Source organism: Mya arenaria, chromosome 7 (genome assembly GCF_026914265.1).
Source record: "Mya arenaria isolate MELC-2E11 chromosome 7, ASM2691426v1".
Taxonomy (NCBI): Eukaryota; Metazoa; Mollusca; class Bivalvia; order Myida; family Myidae; genus Mya; species Mya arenaria.
The window spans coordinates 33,250,631-33,264,819 of record NC_069128.1 but is presented as its reverse complement, the minus strand read 5'-3'; positions in this window follow the sequence as shown (position 1 = coordinate 33,264,819).

Below are 14,189 nucleotides of genomic sequence, written 5' to 3'. Positions count from 1 at the left end.
AGGAAAGGGATACATGCAATAACAGCTCCAGTGCAACATTTACCTGTACTGGTAGCTATTATTATAACTTCACGTACCCGTCCTGTTCGCAATCTCTCTATATGAAAGTACATTGATTTTCTGCGATGCTTAAAATGTAATTTTAAAATGTCATCCTATCAATCAAAGACAGTTCTTAGTTTACGTTTCACTTAATGTAATTTAAATACTTATAAACAAGTTTCATGCGTTAAGACGTTGTTGTGGACCAAATATGATAGGATAGAGTCTGTTTATGTCAAATAAATATTTTTATCACTTGCTAAACCTTGTTTCCGGTTTAATACAGCCATCATGTATTACACTACACATGTGTGTTTTAACATTGCTCCGTTTCTATTGGTCAGAAATTGTATCACTTTGTAAACAAATTAGTTGGAATTTTTTTTTTACGAATTTGCAATAATACATCAAGTAATACGTTTATTTTTCAATTCCCAAGATGTATGTGAATACAGTACAAGGCCAGTAATGTCAGGTGTGTCCAGGTTTCCTGGTTTATTGTTTGGGACGAAAAACGTCCTCGTTTCGGTGTGTATTATAAACATTCACGGCGGGGAATCCACGTGACAACCTACCATTTTCTTTTCGTTCTCTTATCTTTTAAAATCATTAAAATATTCGTCCCAAAATGCATGTGTCTGTTATGTTTAAACAAAACTTAAGTGTTTTATGCGATTTTCCCAAATTATAACCTCATTTTCCGCTAAATCCGAGCCAAAATGATAAATGGGACTGCAACCTACCAGTCGAATTTCGTACATTTTGGAAACATCGCAGAAGTGTTCTCGATAACGGTTAAAGTTTCAAGGAAAACATGGATATGCTAATACACACTAGGTAGGTGGCGCCATCTTGCACTGAAACCTACCATTTGGTCACGTGGATTCCCCATCGTGAACATTGTTTTCGATATATTTAAACGATATTTTTAGAAACGACCTTGTGCACCGAATGAAGAGCAATTTCTTGTTTACGATGACGCTTGTTATAGATGAAAATCATGACAGATCGAAAGTTTTGGCGATAAATCGGCACATTTAAGAAAACGGTTACTGCTTCATTCTGTACATTTTTAAAACCCAGGTTCATCCCAAATCTGGTAAATCTATGGTACACTAAATTAACGATCAAAAGGCGTCGATTGTTTTTTTCTAGTCCATGTATGTGTACTATAACACGCATAAGAAGGGTCATTTTGACCTCAAAACTCTCTGCTTAAAGTAGAACTGTCCTTTATTTCGGCGGTCATAGAGTAAGTCGGTTGTGTCTTCAATTGAAATAGGGTTTACTTAAATTGTGACGAACTACATTTAAACGTTAAATTGTTGACTCTTTAAGGACTGTAAAAACTAAGATACTGAAGGGAGGAAGCCTTCAAAAATATTTTATATCTGCTCAAACATTCTCTTTAAGTTCCACGTTTTTTAATAGCGTTAGAAACGCTTTTCAGCAACATGATCAAAAATAAAATAATCTCTCAGTTGATGTAAGTGTCATTGTGAGCGCTGTTTGGTTTTTAGTTTTCTATTTTTACTTGTACTGTCGTGGATTTGTTCCCCCTAATACCTGGTATATATATCGATAAACTGTCCTCTGTCACATATACTTATGCATTACATCGTTTTACGCAACTGTTATTACCCTGTGGAAGTAATGGAGTGACTGAATTAAAGTTTTATTAAAATATATGATATTTAGATAACTGATGTCATAAAGGCTGTTGCTTGTATGACACTATCACAAGTGTAATAAATTAATCACTGGCATTACAGTCCTCCTCGTCTGATTGGTCTACGCAGTCTGTAACATCATCGCATATTTATTGTTTTGGTATGCATTGTCTTTTTGTGCAGATAAATGCTCGTTGGTCGTTGCAAAATTCTAAAAAAGTATCCAAATATTTCATTCACAGTATTTATAATTACTGGAACAGGTCATGATCATAAACCTAAAATACAGTTTGACACATTGATATAAGACAAACAGACAAAATGACGAACGAAAAAAACAGTTGACAACAACTATATTTTGATTTAAATTGTAAAATTATATGATTCATAAATATGCATTAAGTGAAGGATTTAGATAGAACATTACTTTCATTAAACTGCATTACGACTTTGATATAAACATTCAGAATGGGTACAAATCACACGTTAGCTCATCAGAATTGTCAAAACATTGAAAAGTTGCATCACACCGGTCTACTAATGGAATACATGACCTTTTGTTGAATGTGAATTCTGAATCCAGATGCAAGTAGGAACATCTGTAATCAAAGTCGACATAACGAGTTTCGACTGTATACTATAAATTAGTTATTGTTTGTAAGATTTGGATTCCCTTTAAACTTGTTTTGCAAAGTGTTGGAAGCGCATTACGTAATTAAATGGTACATGGTCGATAAATTATAATCATAGCCTTTGCATAATTATTATACCAGTGACAAGTGATGCACTGTATAGTAAATTACTAACATATTTAAAAGTTTGCGGCTAAACATAAAGTATCTATGTTATTTTATCTAGTATGCTAAACAAATATCCAACGATTTCACTTTCATACCATTGACATTGCTTCAGATCTCTATGTATGATTTGCTCCATCAACACGACCATTGTCATGGTGCAACCTAAATAATGCATATGTTGGGAGTACATGCAAATCGGAACTTTGTTATAAGACTGAACAATACACTGAAATGACACAATCAATAGAACAATGCTGTGGTAATATTTCAATTATTCAATCTGTAAAAGTCTCCAGTTGCGACTGAATAACATTTTAGATATAAATGTGTAATTCATTGTAAAAAGTGCGTATACATACAAGCAATTGTTAAGGTAATGTATCGAATACCAACGTTCGTACTTTTAATGCATCGGAAGAGATGTTCAAAACATGCCCATAACAAAGTTAAAGTGTGTTTAATTTTGCTTAACTTAACTGTTTATTTTTAGTATAAGGTCCAAATAGCAGAAATAAGCAAGCATAGCTTTGGTGCCGAGAATTAAACACGCGGTAGAATAACCTCGGCATCCGGAATACTGCAGAAGATGGCCCCGAATCCTGCGTACTAATATAGCAGGTAACACCTTCATGATCGAAACGGCCACCTTTGTACCTATACTACTAAGCGAAGTGATATATAACAGCCTTTATGTAAATGACCACCTAATTTCGCATTGTTAAAGTACATGTAAGAACCGTCTCTCATCTACATACGTATCGTACCGGTTATGGACCAGTTGGCGCGGTTCTATAGGTCTCGTACCGGCCAGGGACCATTTTGGCGTGGAACCATAGGTCTCATACCGGTTATGGATCAACTTGGCGTTGACGATACGTCTCGTACCTGCTAGGGACCATTTTGGCGTGGTACAATAGGTTACGTACCGGTTAAGGAAAAACTTGGCGTGGTACCATAGGTATTGTACCGGCCAGGGACCAAATTGGCGTGGTACCATACGTTTAATATCGGCCAGGGACCATTTTGGTGCGGTACTATAGGTCTCGTCCCGATAATGGACAATTTTGGCGTGGTACTTTGTGCAATACCATACGTCTCGTACCGGTTAGCGACCAACTTTGTGCGGTTCAACTTGGCGCGGTACCGTAGGGTTCGTACCGGTTAGGGACCATTTTGGCGTAATACCATAGGTCTCCTACCGGTATGGGACCAACTTTGCGCGATACCATACGTCTCGTACCCGGTTATGGACCAACTTAGTGCGGTACCATAGGTGTAGTACCGGTTATGGACCATCTTAGTGCGGTACCATTGGTGTCGTACCGGTTATGGACCAACCTTGCGCTATACCAATAGTCTTGTACCCGGTAATGGACCAACTTAGTGCGGTACCATAGGTGTTGTACCGGTTATGGATCAACCTTGTGCGGTATCATAGGTGTCGTTCACGGTTAGGGAACACCTTTGTGCAATACTATAGGTCTCGTTCCCGGTTATGGACCAACTTGGCGCGGTACCGTAGGTCTCGTACCGGTTAGTAACCATTTTGGCGTAATACCATAGGTCTCCTACCGGTATGGGACCAACTTTGCGCGATATCATACGTCTTGTACCCGGTTATGGACCAACTTGGTGCGGTGTCATAGGTGTCGTACCGGTTATGGACCAACCTTGCGCAATACCATACGTCTCGTACCCGGTTATTGACCAACTTAGCGCGGTACCATAGGTGTCGTACCGGTTATGGACCAACCTTGCGCAATACCATACGTCTCGTACCCGGTTATTGACCAACTTAGCGCGGTACCATAGGTGTTGTACCGGTTATGAACCAACCTTGCGCAATACCATACGTCTCGTACCCGGTTATTGACCAACTTAGTGCGATACCATAGGTGTCGTACCGGTTATGGACCAACCTTGCGCAATACCATACGTCTCGTACCCGGTTATTGACCAACTTAGCGCGGTACCATAGGTGTTGTACCGGTTATGAACCAACCTTGCGCAATACCATACGTCTCGTACCCGGTTATTGACCAACTTGGCGCGGTACCATAGGTGTTGTACCGGTTATGAACCAACCTTGCGCAATACCATACGTCTCGTACCCGGTTATTGACCAACTTAGCGCGGTACCATAGGTGTTGTACCCGGTTATGGACCAACTTAGCGCGGTACCATAGGTGTCGTACCGGTTATGGACCAACTTAGTGCGGTACCATAGGTCTCCCGGTTATAAACCAACTTAGCGCGGTACCATAGGTGTCGTACCGGTTATGGACCAACTTAGTGCAGTACCATACGTCTCGTACCCGGTTATGGACCAACTTGCGCAATACCATACGTCTTATACCGGTTAAGGACCAACTTTGCGCAATACCATACGTCTTATACCGGTTAAGGACCAACTTTGCCCGATAACATACGTCTCGTACCGATTATGGACCAACTTAGTGCGTACTATTCGTCTTATACCGGTTATTGACCATGTTTGCTCGATACCGTACGTCTTATACCGGTTAAGGACCAACTTTGCCCGATACCATACATCTCATACCGTTTATTGACCATGTTTGCTCGATACCATACAACTCGTACCCGGTTAGGGACCAACTTTGAGCGATGTCATAAGTCTTGTACTTTTTAGGGACCAATTTGATACAATCCCAAGCTTAAAACTGTTATATATGTGCTACCTTTCCAAGTGATTTGTGCCTTAATAGTATTGCTAGTTTTGGCAGTGTTTATGCCTTTATGTTTTTGATTAAAGTGCCAGGGTATATTAAATATGTTTTTTTTCATCTTCTAGGAGTACAATTTAAGCCCTCATCTGCTCATTTATACTCAAACCACTGTGGGAAAACTATGGTGGACAAAAAATATCTCGCTTTTTCATTTTTATACTTTTCATGAGTTTTGCTTTTTATGTTGTTTAGACATTTTAATGATGACACAGCAACAATATGTTATTATCATTATCATTATCATTATTCTTTTTTCTTTTTAGTTTTTATTATTATTATTATTATTATTATTATTATTATTATTATTATTATTATTATTATGATCATCATCATCATCATCATCATCATCATCATCATCATCATCATCATCATCATCATCATCATCATCATCATCATCATCACCACCACCATCATCATCATCATCATCTAACTGGAATTAAGGAAACGAATTCTACTATAATAATAAAATTGAATGATATATCTAACTAGAAATAAGATTTCTTTTCTTTTCGGATATATAGAATACGGATTCCGTTTTAAAATCTAGATGCGTAGCACAGATGCGGACTACGGATACGGAGTGCATGTATATGAGACACCGGCCTTACAACGCATATAGCTGTAGTAACTGAATAGAAAAATATATGACCGTGACTGCGTGTATATGGGGCACCGGCCTTACAACGCATATAGCTGTAGTAACTGAATAGAGAATTACATGACCATGACTGCGTGTATATGGGGCACCGGCCTTACAAAGCATATAGCTGTAGTAACTGAATTGAGACATATATGACCATGACTGCGTGTATATGGGGCACCGGCCTTACAACGCATATAGCTGTAGTAACTGAATAGAGAATTACATGACCATGGCTGCGTGTATATGAGACACTGGCCTTACAACGCATATAGCTGTAGTAACTGAATAGAGAATTACATGACCATGGCTGCGTGTATATGGGGCACCGGCCTTACAACGCATATAGCTGTAGTAACTGAATAGAGAATTACATGACCATGGCTGCGTGTATATGAGACACCGGCATTACAACGCATATAGCTGTAGTAACTGAATAGAGAATTACATGACCATGGCTGCGTGTATATGGAGCGCCGGCATTACAACGCATATAGCTGTAGTAACTGAATAGAGAATTACATGACCATGGCTGGGTGTATATGGGGCACCGGCATTACAACGCATATAGCTGTAGTAACTGAATAGAGAATTACATGACCATGACTGCGTGTATATGGGGCACCGGCCTTACAACGCATATAGCTGTAGTAACTGAATAGAGAATTACATGACCATGACTGCGTGTATATGGGGCACCGGCCTTACAACGCATATAGCTGTAGTAACTGAATAGAGAATTACATGACCATGGCTGCGTGTATATGGGGCACCGGCCTTACAAAGCATATAGCTGTAGTAACTGAATAGAGAATTACATGACCATGACTGCGTGTTTCTGTTTTAGGTGCATCCCTAAGCAGTGATAAAGCAGTACATGATTTATTTCCAACTGCCCTTAAACATGCTTATGTACAAAATGATCAGAGAGGAAGGCACTTATGTCCTAAAGTCATCTTGAATGTTCAGTTCCCTGAAAATACACTTAAAGAGACAGTTTTGTCTTTGGGGTAAATTATACTATCCCCCACTACGAGTAATTTGACATGATTTAATGTTTATGTTTACAAAATACTGTAAATCTTTTATTACAAGTTAAAATTTTGAAACATTTTTAAAGATATGTTAGACTGTCTTTCTCAAAAAACAATTGATTAAAATAGTGTTGGCCTAATTAAAACGTGCTGACCTAGATTATGTCAGAGCTCGCGAATCAAGGTACTAGAATCAAGATGGCGGCCTAGTTTCAGTGTCTGTACTCTGTTGACATTATTTACGTGAACTTTTGACCGTTTGTTCTTAAATACTTGTGGAAATATGGATAAATAAATGGCATGTCTGACAAAAGTAATTAAATTATTTCATTGTTTTGCTCAACTTTATTATTTTTTATTTATTCCTTACATCCGCGAATCATGGTTATTCGAGGATAATGAAAACTGTATTTAACATCTTAAATTGTGATGATTTTGACTCGTATATTAACTAACCAATTAGTTAATGCACTGAAATTAATCAAACATTATGAACACGGTAAACTTATGTTTAAGATTGAGTTACTTCCCTTTGTTATGATAGTGTCATTTCGTTCGCGCATGATCAGAATATTTAAGATTACTGTTTCTTACTTACAAAGTTACAAGGCAAGTAATTATTGTAAATCTAATCAGAACTATCTCTAGATTACAGTTTTTTAATATGTATGTTCTTAATTATAACGTTCTGGTTTAGGTAGATCTAATGCATCAGTCAGTCCCCTCACCCCCAGGTCCGGGGGTATAGCAGAGACAGTGGGGGGAAATAGGCAGTGTTTTTACCTTCCAGGTGGCACCGCAGTTCAAAGTGAATGTTGTGAATTTTTTTCGCGCCGAAAATAGCAGGATATGGGCCTTACCTAGGATGTCCATGGGTGTGGGGACATTTGGCGGGGATTTTACCAGCAGTTTGTTTCAGAAGGGCTAAGATTTTACCTGGGATTGGCTTCACCCTGCTTGACCAACTATTCCCCCTGACCCCAGGGAGGGGGGGGGGGTGGAACATATTCATGTCCACCAGGAATCCTTTTGGCAACATGTCAGTGTGGACTCATTTTAGGCATTCAGACTATTCTAAACAGATATTAAGCATGAACAGTCTTACAGATACTTCACAAGATTCAGAGGGCGTTTTAGCAAGATCCTGATGCCTAAAATACATAAACATTGACATTGAACCTGCAAAAATAATTCCACAGGGAACACTTTCTAGGAAAAAAAAATACTCATTCCATTTTCAGGTTTAATTAACCATATATATGCAAACAATGCATATAGAATTGATTGTTTGTTTGGCTATTGTTTTTTTTGGAATTATCTCAGGATATAGTTTTTACAATAAAAACTACCTGTGGTTTTATGACGTGTGTTAGGAAACATTTAAACAGGTTCAACATACGCTCATTGATTTTATTTTGATATAGTACATAAACATTAATAGATACTTATCATACATTGTAAACACTGGAAAACGCTATGTTGCTATTTGAACATTTTTGTAAAATCATGATTGGAAGTGACTGGGGTCAGAGTTGACAGCGCATGTTTGCAGGCCTTTGTGCCTCATTTTCTGTGAAATATACCCAATAATGTCAATAGCTGTTTTTAACTACCAATAATAAATATTATATCATAATATGCTACATTTTATTGATCATGCATATGACATGGATCAAAATTGTATCAAAATTTTGCCTATTTTATGATGCAATAAATACAGAGGCAATATACAATAATCTAACATGTCAAGACAATTTAAAATTGACGTTTTCAAAAACATGTTGGTAAGAAACTTAAGCAAATTACAATGTCATATTAAAGGTCAGGTTAAAAAAGAAAAAGTTCTTCACAAGGATGTTTTCATGTTTATCTAAACAGACGCTGACTTTCGCATAAAATTAATAATATCTGACAAATTCTGCAGGTTGAAACCTGTTGGCTTGATAATCCAGGGACTGGCCAAAATACTTCGAGCCAAACGGGATTGCTTACTGAATGTGTATGCCAGATCATGAGATGGCAATGAACGTCTACTTCAAAAGCAACAATGTTAAAAATGTCTTGCCTTGTTTGTACAATAGATATATCAATTATTTTTTAACTTGATTAATGTTTAACAAGATTTTTCATCATTATGTCGCTTTTTCAATTGCATTTTAATGAAATTATATCATTTGATCAGATCTTCTCAATGTACATTCTGATCGATTAACTTTCAATAGCTCCGCCTACTGGCGATGATGCAGTAATTGGATGATACACGGCCTAATTTTCAAATTAGGTGATTACAAATTATGAATTGCTAATTGTGATTATAATATATCGTTACACGACAGTACCATGGCTAAGATAGGCACCTTGACTTATATTATAGTTATACAGATCTTGTACCCTTTTCTACAATCTTCATTGTAACCAGAGCTAGCTTGGGTATAGGTACATAAAGACATTGAAAAGGTCAAGGTCACACTTGCATGTTTAACCTTATGAATTGATGCATAAATGTATATTACAGTGTAGTTGTAATGTACAGAGGGATTTAAAACTTGGTACATGTATGTTCTCAGCCATTATGCTGTGTGCAAGACAAGACAATGCTTCTCTGAAGTTCAAGGTCACTATAAGTGTTTAATCCTTATGGAGTGCTGCACATATTCACGTATGGGCTGTAACTTTGTCAATACATGAAGGGAATTTCCTGACAAATATATTCAGTATATAAAGATGATATGATTGTGTCATGTGCAAAACACACTTTTCATTTGCTTATAGTTTATTGATAGCTCTTCCTGAATCCAGGCATATAAGTAATTGCACAATCTATTGAATTGGATGGCACTTCAGGGGCATTTGTCATTTATTGTGACAGCTCTTTTGATGAAACATGGATGCCATTCAAGCTATATATATATGAAACTTGGTACATTTATTGTTGATAGTTCTTCAAATATGAGTTAAAATACTTGTTGAGTTATAGTACTCTCTGTTTTTATTTTGAATATTTAGCATGAGCATCTTTTACAAAAATCCGACCCAAGGGCATGCGCGTAAGCCGGTAACAAGGCACATGATTGATATTTTTTCTTGTCATTTTTTCCACAAATTGATAATTTTAGATATTCAAGAAAAAATATCAATCATGTGCCGAGTTACCGGCAACGCAGCATGCTCGAGGGTCGGATTTTTCAATCCGGACCTGAAACACATGATTGATATTTTTTCTTGCATATCTAAAATTATCAATTTGTGGAAAAAATAACGTAAAAAATAGAACGTTTGTACATTTCACAAAATGCGTGTGTGACGTTGTTTACTTATGTTATATTAAAGTGCTTGAATTTTAATTTTAAATGACTAAAAATCACATTTTTTACGATTTTATATTTTCAATTTTAAGTAAGTCTTGCATATAGATATATAGTTGATTACGCTTTATTGAAATAGCATTATATCATTTTCATAAACCATGCAAAAAGAAGTAGCACGTAGTTGCACATGGCTCATCTTACATTGGGGGTGTAACATGGGTTTTCCAGCACTGGTCACATGACCTAAAACACATGTCCGATATGCAAGAATACACTTAACTTCAACATTAATATTATTAAACCTGCGTCTTTTTTAAGTCTCTTTCCAACTACATGTTTATTTATTAACCTTGAAATGTTACCAAGGATTGAAAGTAGCTAATGCTTTTGTCATAGTTCATATATTACATAACATGCACCCTCTGGTACAAGTCATGTGACATCATGCTCATCACATACAGGCAAGAAACTGTCCTCACGCAAGCAAATGTGCGCCTCTGATGCTGACAGCAGGTACTGACATACAGGCAAGAAACTGTCCTTACGCAAATGTGCGTCTCTGATGCTGACAGCAGGTACTGACATACAGGCAAGAAACTGTCCTCACACAAATGTGTGCCTCTGATGCTGACAGCAGGTACTGACATACAGGCAAGAAACTGTCCTCACACAAATGTGCGCCTCTGATGCTGACAGCAGGTACTGACATACAGGCAAGAAACTGTCCTTACGCAAATGTGCGCCTCTGATGCTGACAGCAGGTACTGACATACAGGCAAGAAACTGTCCTCACGCAAATGTGCGCCTCTGATGCTGACGGCAGGTACTGACATACAGGCAAGAAACTGTCCTCACACAAATGTGCGCCTCTGATGCTGACAGCAGGTACTGACATACAGGCAAGAAACTGTCCTCACACAAATGCGTGCCTCTGATGCTGGTACTGACATACAGGCAAGAAACTGTCCTTACGCAAATGTGCGCCTCTGATGCTGACAGCAGGTACTGACATACAGGCAAGAAACTGTCCTCACGCAAATGTGCGCCTCTGATGCTGACGGCAGGTACTGACATACAGGCAAGAAACTGTCCTCACACAAATGTGCGCCTCTGATGCTGACAGCAGATACTGACATACAGGCAAGAAACTGTCCTTACACAAATGTGTGCCTCTGATGCTGGTACTGACATACAGGCAAGAAACTGTCCTTACGCAAATGTGCGCCTCTGATGCTGACAGCAGGTACTGACATACAGGCAAGAAACTGTCCTTACGCAAATGTGCGCCTCTGATGCTGACAGCAGGTACTGACATACAGGCAAGAAACTGTCCTCACACAAATGTGCGCCTCTGATGCTGGTACTGACATACAGGCAAGAAACTGTCCTCACGCAAATGTGCGCCTCTGATGCTGACGGCAGGTACTGACATACAGGCAAGAAACTGTCCTCACGCAAATGTGCGCCTCTGATGCTGACAGCAGGTACTGACATACAGGCAAGAAACTGTCCTCACACAAATATGTGCCTCTGATGCTGACAGCAGGTACTGACATACAGGCAAGAAACTGTCCTTATGCAAATGTGCGCCTCTGATGCTGACAGCAGGTACTGACATACAGGCAAGAAACTGTCCTCACACAAGTGTGCGCCTCTGATGCTGACGGCAGGTACTGACATACAGGTAAGAAACTGTCCTCACGCAAATGTGCGCCTCTGATGCTGACAGCAGGTACTGACATACAGGCAAGAAACTGTCCTCACGCAAATGTGCGCCTCTGATGCTGACAGCAGGTACTGACATACAGGCAAGAAACTGTCCTCACGCATATGTGCGCCTCTGATGCTGACAGCAGGTACTGACATACAGGCAAGAAACTGTCCTCACGCAAATGTGTGCCTCTGATGCTGACAGCAGGTACTGACATACAGGCAAGAAACTGTCCTTATGCAAATGTGCGCCTCTGATGCTGACAGCAGGTACTGACATACAGGCAAGAAACTGTCCTTACGCAAATGTGTGCCTCTGATGCTGACAGCAGGTACTGACATACAGGCAAGAAACTGTCCTCACACAAATGTGTGCCTCTGATGCTGGTACTGACATACAGGCAAGAAACTGTCCTTACGCAAATGTGTGCCTCTGATGCTGATAGCAGGTACTGACATACAGGCAAGAAACTGTCCTTACGCAAATGTGCGCCTCTGATGCTGGTACTGACATACAGGCAAGAAACTGTCCTTACGCAAATGTGCGCCTCTGATGCTGACAGCAGGTACTGACATACAGGCAAGAAACTGTCCTCACACAAATGTGTGCCTCTGATGCTGACAGCAGGTACTGACATACAGGCAAGAAACTGTCCTCACACAAATGTGCGCCTCTGATGCTGACAGCAGGTACTGACATACAGGCAAGAAACTGTCCTCACACAAATGTGTGCCTCTGATGCTGACAGCAGGTACTGACATACAGGCAAGAAACTGTCCTCACACAAATGTGTGCCTCTGATGCTGACAGCAGGTACTGACATACAGGCAAGAAACTGTCCTCACACAAATGTGCGCCTCTGATGCTGACAGCAGGTACTGACATACAGGCAAGAAACTGTTCTTACGCAAATGTGCGCCTCTGATGCTGACAGCAGGTACTGACATACAGGCAAGAAACTGTCCTCACACAAATGTGTGCCACTGATGCTGGTACTGACATACAGGCAAGAAACTGTCTTCACACAAATGTGCACCTCTGATGCTGACAGCAGGTACTGACATACTAGTATTAAAGTTTAATGTTTATGTTAATGTTAATTTTGCGGTGGCATTGAAGCAGAACTCAACCTCACCGCACCTTACAGTGTAAGCTTCTTGACACAGTTTATGAAACATATTCATGAAGTTAAATGAAAAGATTACATCTTTAGATATTTAAGTGATGTTCTAATTTAATGTTTAAACTTTCTATTTGGAATTAAATAAGTAATGATGTGGTTTTATCGGTATTGTGAAACTAATGTATTGTCAAAACTCAGAAGCATAATTAAAGGCATATACTATATGTAATCTATAAGTTTTGCAAACAGGATGTTTACTGTTCCTTCATTTACTTGTGAATATGCCAATGTTAACATTTAGATGGTTTAAAACCGGGATAATTTCTTTCCATGCAGATTTGTCACAGTTCAAGTCTGTAATTTGGGTCGACCAGTGAAGTACAGATACAGGGCGTGTTGCGCGGTAGTGGACAGACTTTCCATGCCAGTCATGGATATGGAAAACGCCTACAATGTCATTACTGTTGTATGCTGTATTACTGTAAGTGTAGTTGTAAGTTTTTTTTTTAACTGGTGTATCGCAGATTAAAAGGTTAAAGAAAGATTTTGCAGCAACTTCTAAACTATACTGTAACAGTAACATACCCATTGTCTTGTTTTGTAACCTCTACAGTAAGTGATTGATGACCAAGCACTTGTTTCAAGGGCAAATACATTGTAAAAAGCAGCATATTTAAATATGTTTCTCTTGAAATATCCTAAGGGAATATAATATTTTGTGTATACCAATATGCATATATATCATTTTATATATATGTAAGACATTTAATTTAATTACAGATGGCAGTATATTTCAATTCTTTCCTTTTCTGATATAGAATTAATGACACACCATGCTTCATACTTTCTTTCAGAGCCAGTTTGGTGTCGTGTCCTATGATGCCATATGTCAGGGAGAATGATGCAATGAAACCTTTTTAGATGTGATCAGAACAGAGTGGTCCACACAACCGATCCTGTCAGCATGTCACAGAAACTTTCAAGTATGTACAAGTGATGTATTCCTTTGCTTGGCAGGCAAAGTTTTTTGTTTTTAAAGAATTTGACCCTGAAATGAACTAGTTCTTTCATGGCTCCATTATTTAGCCATTACTGAATGAAAACTTTATATTGT